The sequence below is a fragment of the Mastomys coucha genome, unplaced genomic scaffold (genome assembly GCF_008632895.1).
Source record: "Mastomys coucha isolate ucsf_1 unplaced genomic scaffold, UCSF_Mcou_1 pScaffold6, whole genome shotgun sequence".
Lineage (NCBI taxonomy): Eukaryota > Metazoa > Chordata > Mammalia > Rodentia > Muridae > Mastomys > Mastomys coucha.
In genome coordinates, this window is record NW_022196912.1 from 2,443,976 (window position 1) to 2,452,238 (window position 8,263).

The 8,263-nt window shown below is 36.9% G+C and overlaps 1 protein-coding gene across 29 annotated transcripts in view; it reads left to right on the forward strand.

Annotated features, from left to right (window-relative positions):
* Nrxn1 (neurexin 1) overlaps positions 1-8,263 on the forward strand; it is a 1,104,407-nt gene that overhangs the window by 453,425 nt on the left and 642,719 nt on the right. The window lies entirely within an intron of this gene.

Below are 8,263 nucleotides of genomic sequence, written 5' to 3' on the forward strand. Positions count from 1 at the left end.
CTGCATTTGGAAAGGAGTCCTCACAGCACAGTTGCCTAGAACTCCAGGCCCTCAGGATTCATTTATATTCACATGTGCAAACATATCAGTAAACATTTTCAATAGCAGGCTGACTGCTGCTCCAAGCACTTAAGTGTGTCTTCTTACTGTGAAGATGGAGGATGCATATCTTAGTTGGGATGAAGATGTTACACCACCCTAGCCCACTATAAATAGACATTTCCTTACTACTAAATTTCCCTTGTTTGGCTCACTGTAGAACACTGTTGAGATCGAATGAGTTGGTGAGGGGATTATGTGGCAACTCATGATTGACGTACAGTTGAATGGCTTGACCTTTTGGTTTTTTTTTTTTTCTTTTTCTTTTACCATTGCGTTGAGGCATATAATGAAACATGCTGTGTTATGATATTCATATGCTAGTAAACAAATAAAAAAACATTCTTACCAACCTTTTTTCAACTAGGGGTTCACTTAAAATGAGCATACCCAGTGTCAGAAAGCTGTCACAGCCACTGAAATGTTACCTCATAGCAATTGCTCAGGTTTTCAGTCAGCATCCACCGTGAGAGCTATTGAGGTTTGCCATCAGCAGTCTCTCTCCTAAGCTGAGAGCTGACATGGCTACTTGACTTGATTTTCAATAGTATTTTAAAACTGGTTCTATTAGCCAGTATTTCCACTGCCGTTCTCATGTTCTCATCTGCTCTGTACCGGTGGAGTACCTCCCCTTACTCTCTGCAGTGTGAGGCAATAAGCTTTCAAACTTTTGTTCTGAAGTTTTTACATAACTGTCTCATTCCTTAGGTTCTGAGCTCACAGGGAAATTTTCAAAAGGAAATTAGCATGGTATTTTTGTATTTTCTAACATTTTTTAAAATTTCTTTATTTAAGTACTATATGTGACATTAAAAAAATAAATAAAAGGTACAGAAAAATCATAACCATACAATGCCCTCATCAGCCTTGATCCCCCAACCCCAAAAAGCTGTGAGTAATATTTTAGGGTTCTTTCATATATTTGTTCTTATAGTTTTAGGAGAGTTGTGCATTTGATGTCTTACATCCTGCTGTATTATTAATGTACTCAGTTTGTCTGATTTATTATATACTTTCACTGAGTTTGAGTTTATTACTAAAGTAGAAATTTAGCAAATTTATAAGTTTCTAGAATCCAACTCTTTTATGAGGTGAATTACAGAAAGATAGGATTGACATTTAATTTAGATTGTATTATTCAGTCATTCCATGAATTACTCAAAATGGATCTTTACTGTTCCTCTTGTCCATCCCCTGTGAATCAAACTATTTGGCTAAAACTGCAGTCTAAAGAGCTAATCCTTGAATATTAGTTTCCTCGCACCAGACAAAGTCATTTTCTATCACAGTATGTTATTTACTAAACCTTCATTCTAGCAATTTACATATTCATAATAATTTAAAACTTGAAACCACATTAGATTATTTAAAATCTGATCTTCCTTCCTTGTTTCTAGTTACCATAAAAGCTAATTATGGAACTACAATAGCCAAGAAAAAAATGTAAATGGGATAAAAATCCAGTAGAAAATTATAAACACCATAAAAATTACAAAGTTGATTTCAACTTTTATAACAAAGAGATGCTTTCTGCAGATTTTTTTCATTTATGTACAAGAGACATGAAATTTGAATTTTCCCTTTTAAGCTTTGGAATAGTCTTATACAAATATTACCTTATTTACTAGCTGACTTTTAGTCTGCTTTCCTATGCTGTTAAAACTTGAAGTTTAAAAGCTAATGTTATGAATGTAGTTTGCACATTAAAATCATTTAATACACATGTGTCTCAGTATTGTGCTGTAGTTGTATTCCTTTAGGAGCCAAGTGCTTTGGATTCTTATGTACTCAATCATGAAGCACTTGTTGAAATAAATTCTTATACATGGCTACCTTCCACAAATTTTAATTACTGAACTATGATAGTATTTCTGCAAAGTATTAATTTGAAGTACTAGAAATTTCAAGGGCAATTAGTTTAAAGGGGTATTATAGAACACATACCATGCCAGAAGTGTTATATTTAAATTTTCCTAACCTCAGTATCTGCTGAAATGGTTAGAACTAATTTAATTCTATGATGACTCTGTTGCTTAACTCAATATGTCTCTTGAGTAATATTCATAGTAAAGTTATGACGGAACTTCACAACTGAAATCACATATATGTCTAGTTAGGGACCATCACACAGATGCAAGTTGAAAGGCAAACATCTATTTGAGCTTTGCCATAGCAATGAGATGTCTTCTTAATTTACAGTTTTAACTCTTCAAAAAAATTCAAGATATACAAATCTTTTTTTTCAGTTCAATATATATGCTTTCTCTTTCCTTACCATATATTCAGAGATACTCCTAAGATATAAGACTATATAGGTTGACCATGCATAGAAAGGACTGATTTTTATTTTGATTATACTTCATTTAGAAAGAATATTCAGTGAATATCTAGTACACATATTTGTCTGTCACCTATTTTAAGCTTTGAGTCTCATCAAGTCAACATTCTAAGTCTGTTGGATTATATTTGAATAGAGATAGAATTGTTTTCCTTTTACTTTTTGTCTCATTTTATTGCTCATTCCCCAGGAACACAAAAATTAACATTCAAAGGAAAATAAGGAATGTGAAGAATCCATAATTGATGATCATCTGACCTTTAGTGTTTTCTGAGCTGTTTCCATCTTGTTCGCTCTAAAACACATTTGATAGCCCAGAATTTGTTTTAACAAATGAATATAACACAGAAAACACCAGAGTATCTAGAGGAAATGAAATTCAATATTTTAGGTAATTCTTTCGAAAGTGTATGTGCTTGTGTGTGTGTATGTGTGTGTGTGTGTGTGTGTGTGTGTGCTCGCGCGCGCGCGCATGCGTGTGCTCATGTGAATGTACTCAGGCACACATACACCCACTGATTTACACGAAAACTATGATCTAACCTATAGGTTGCTATCAGCAAAAACCTACTTTGTGGAGATGGGGACTTGAGGTTCACACTTTGTGGAGGAGCTGTTGACGGCTATGGAAGGAGAAAGAGTAGGGTGTGGTCACTGGTAGGTTGGTTTCCCATGTCCCTGTGGATGTCCCTATACCTGCGTACATATGGGCAACGCTTACTGAACTCCAGGAGTTATAAATGTAAGAAAAAATGGGAACAACAGAGACTGAGTAGGAGGTACTAGGGAAGTGTGGAGGAGTATACATCATCAAAATGCTTTGTATAAGTGTAAGATACTTTCTAATATTTAAATAAAATATTATTTTTAAAAAGTGTTGTAGTGAAAGAATACTTGTGAGAAGTTGTGGGGAGAATCTTACCCCACACATGTCAACAGCCACCCACAAGAACATAACTGGATATAATACTTTGTTCAAAGCAGGCACTCAAACTCCATAAAGAACAACCAACTGAGAGAATTAGTTTCTTCATTTTCACTGTTAAGTCAGGCATCTGTGATCCTGTGAAATACTTAGTACAAGCTTTACCTATCATGGGAGGCCAGAGAGAGGGGGGTGTGGAGGCTTAAAATTTAAGAGAATTTGCTGTGCAAGCATGAACACTGAGGCTTTGGCTTTTGTTTCTATTGCCTATTTTTTCATTGATTAATTTCTTATTCACGTTACATCCCTGACCACAGCCCTCCCTCCCCACTACCTCCCAGTCCCACTCTCACAGATTTCTCCCTATTACCCTTTGCTCTTTCTTCAGAGAAAGGGAAGCTCCCTCGCTTACCACCCTGTCATAGGACATCAATGAAATGCATCCTTCCCACTGAACCCCAACCAGGAAGTCTAGCTAATAGAAAGGGTTCTAGTGGCAGGCAACAGAGTTAGAGACAGCCACCACTTCAATTGTTAGGGGACCCACATGAAGACCAAGCTACACATCAGTTACAAATATGTAGAGGTTCTAGGACTAGCCCCCGCAAGCATTTAGGTTGGTGGTTTAGTCTCTGTGTGCCCCCATGGGCCCAAGTTAGTTGACTCTCTAGGTGTTCTCATGGTATACTTGAACCTTTGGCTCCCTCAATCCTATCCCCAATTCCTTAAGACTAACTGAGCTTCAGCTGATGTTTTGCTTCACTTCAGGTCTCTGAGTCTCTCAGTCCATCAGTTGCTGGAAGAAGTCTCTCATGAGACAGTTATGTTAGGCCCTTGTCTGCAAGTGTAGCCAAGTGTCATTAATAATGTCAGAGATAACCTCTCTCCCATGGAATGGGTCTCACATTGGGCCAGTCATTCACTGGTTATTCCCTTAATCACTACTGCATCCTTATCCCTTCATAACTCAAACGAAGCACCCATTTTGAGTTGAAGGTTTTGTGAGTGGGTTGATGTTTTTCCTTCCACTGGAAGTCCGGTGGGCTACACCACTGCATGCAATGGCCATTTCAGTCTCACTAACCTCAGCTACGATCAACCCCATACATTCCAGGAGCTTCCCTCAGCCCTATTCCCTCAGCAAGGGCTCTAGCTATTCCCAGAGATGCCCTCCTACCAATTTCCTTTCTCTCTCCCAGTCCACTCCCACCCCTCCTCTCCCCATACTTGAGCCCCACCCCAGTTCCCCTTTTCACCCACTCTCCCATCCTGTTTCTTCCCTCCATTCACTTACAATGTCTACTTTATTTCCCATTCTGAGTGAGATTTGAGCATCCTCCCTTGTGCCCTCCTTATTACTTAGTTTCTTTGGGTTTTTGAATTGTAGCATGATTATCTTGCACTTTATAGCTAATGTTCACCTATAAGTGAGTACATTCTAGGTATGTGTTTCTGGGCCTGGGTTACTTCACTAAGGATTATAGTCTCAAGTCAATCCATTTTCCTGCAAATTTCATGATGTCTTTGTTCTTAATACCCAAGTAGTATTGCTTTGTATAAATGTCTCACATTTTCTTTAGCTGTTCTTTAGTTGACAGACATCTGGGCTGTTATGCTTATGTTATGCTATGTTTCTGGCTATGAATAAAGATGCTGTGAATGTAGTTGAGCAAGTATCCCATGAGAAAAATCTTCACCAACACTATATCCCACAGAGGTCTAATGTCCAAAATATAAAAAGGGACTCAAAAAATTATACACCAGCAAACCAAATAACCAAATTAAAAAGTGGGGATGGAACTAAACAGAGAATTCTCAACAGAAGAATCTCGAATGGCCTAGAAGCACATAAAGGCATGTTCAATATCTTTAGTCATCAGTCAAGGCAGATCAAAATGACTCTGAGATTCCATCTTACACCCTTCAGAATGGCTAAGATGAAAAACTCATGTGATAACATATGCTGACAAGGATGTGGAGCAAGGGAACATTCTTCCATTCCTGGTGGGAGTGCCAACTTCTACAACAACTTTGGAAATAAATTTGATGGTTTCTCAAAAAACTGGGAATAGCTCTTTCTCAAGACCTCTTGGGCATATAATTAAAAGGGGCTCAAGTATACCACAAGACTAAAGTTCTGGTCTTAGCACTAATATAACAAGATTGATATGGTCCCTTGTACTCCTTTATCACAGAGGTGTGGGTTGGTCTGAGGCTGAGGCTTTCTGACTACCAGCCAAACTGAAAAAAAAAACAAGCTCCAACTTCAGTGAGAGACCATGATACAAAGGAATAAGGTGGAACGTTACAGAGGAGTGTCTTAATGTCCTCCTCTGGCATCCATATACATGCACAGTCACAGATAACTGTACACATATGCATACAAAGCACACACATGCTACATTCATAACACACATAAGTAAATAAATATGGATTCATTGTCTTTGTCTTTATTTTTCTCTGTTGTGGTCTCTCTGTCTCTGTCTCTGTCTGTCTCTCTGTCTCTGTCTCTCTGTCTCTGTCTCTCTGTCTCTGCCTCTGTCTCTCTCTCTCTTTCTCCTTCTCTCTCTCTCCCTCTCTCTCTCTCTCTCTCTCTCTCTCTGTCTCTCTCTCTCTCTCTCTCTCACACACACACACACACACACACACCACTCCAGATATAGTGAGTATTCTAGATATAATATGGAGGCAACAGAGAGAGTATAACATTGCTGTAGCCAATAAATTTCTGTGTTTGAGGAATGTCTGAGAATTCTCCTTATTTGTGAACTGTAACAGTCTGATTAAAAGCAATTCAGTTTTGCCAATTGCTTTCTTGAGCTGAATTAAGTTTGTTCTATAAATAAAAGGAGAATTTGGGCAAAAGCTATTTAAAGTAAAGTATCCCATTGTCTTCACAGTGTTGTATTGTTTTTCTTTTTTTAGGTTGCGTTTGCCAGCTAGGTTTCTCCCAGTTACACATATATAATTTTTTATCAAATCCTGTTTTCAGGAAGACTTCTTAAAGTTGTCCCTCCTCAGCCTGCTGTTTTCTATGTCTGTCTTTTTGCCTTGTTCTCAAGATAGACTTTCTTCAGCTTATCACTCACATTAACTGCCATAGAGGATAGGGTCCACCTATGTATGCACTTGCTGCTTTGGTATTTTGGACAATACTGCCTACAAAACAATTCTTTTTTTTTTTTTTTTAATGAATGTAGTGATCATTCTGTTAGGTATATGCACCTCAATATTATGCATCTCATTTTCTAAAATTTCTTTTGTTATATTAAAACATTTTTATAAAACTGATATGCTTCTGTGTATTTTTTCTAAACATTGCCGCAAATTAGAAGAATATAAAGCAGTACTTTGTCTTTTTCTCTTTTTAAACAGCCTCCATCGAAAATCCCCAATGTTCACCTTTCCTGGCAAGACCAAAATAGCAATGTCTATGTTTCTCCCCTGGGAGCTTTTCCACTACTTTCTGTAAAAGTCTAGGGAGACAAATGTCCCCATAATGACTTGGACACCTGGGTAGTTTCTTTTAGTGTCTCTCATGTCCTTCTCCCTCAGAAAGACAACACCTTTATGAAGCTCAGTTCCAGATGGTTCCTGCTGCCAGAATTTAAAATATTCCTGGGCACAAAGTGGGGACCATCAACCTCCTAACCTTAGTAAGATGTATGTTTTCACGTGGGAAAATCCATGGGCTTTGGGTTTCTTTAGAAGCAAATGTACTATATGGTTGGACTTGTATTCCCTCCCTGACCTTTGAAGGCTCCAAAGAAGTGCACAGGGTTTAGCTATTTTCTTACCCTCCTGTCTTTGTCCCTGTCTCTGCTTCTGTCTCTCTGTGTCTCTGTCTCTGTCTCCCCCTCATTATAATTTAAACCCAAACTACAAATTTAGGAGTAATGAGTTCTTCTTGAGGAGTTTTGTGAATATAATTCGTATCATAGAAATGAAAATACTTTCTGGATGATAAATTACTGGTAGGAATTTTTATGGTCTGACAGTACATGTTTAAGTTTTTATCAGAAATGTGCTTACAGTCATTTGTAAGGATTCCATATTTTTTCTATAATTCTCAGTTATTTCCATATGAATAAATAACTTTCCATTTAATACTTGAGCCTCGATATCACGTATAATATAAATCAATAGAATTTTTAGCTTGTGAGAAAAAGGAAACTATTGATTTTTATAAGTGATTTGGTTTAAAAAGAAGTAAGTGATTTTTCTTGAATCTTCTACCAAATGTAATGTTGAATATTCCTGTGGTTGTTTGTTATAATCCATAATCTGGTGTGTTTTCTTAAACACACAGGAAAGATTTCTATTATATATGTATATCTATAAGGAAGCCCAAAGCATAGAAATGAATCTGTATATTTATGCACCATAAAAAGTTTCATTTGGACCTTGTAAATCTTTCAATCAAGCAGAGTAATCAAATCAGTTAAGAATGAATGATCTTTTCTCAGCTTACAAATTCATACAAATACACACACGCTATCTATCTATCTATCTATCTATCTATCTATCTATCTATCTATCTACTTATATGTACTGAATAGTAAATCTAAAAGCAATCACTCAGAACATAGAGTCCTATTTTGTTGTAGAAAATATCCACTTCTTTATTATATGATTTATTTAAATTTGAGTTTTTTAAAGTTGACATCACTATTAGTTGTATATATAGTGTGGTTATGCAATCAAATAGGACCACATTAATTGTAATTTGTTTATTTCTAAAGTTATACAATCCCATAGATGACTTCATTTTACTTGGAAGTATCAAACATTGAAATAAAAAAGAATAAGAGCTGGGGGGTAGTGGTGCACACTTTTAATCCCAGCACTTGGGAGTCAGAGGCAGGTGGATTTCTGAGTTTGAGGCCAGCCTGGTCTACAGA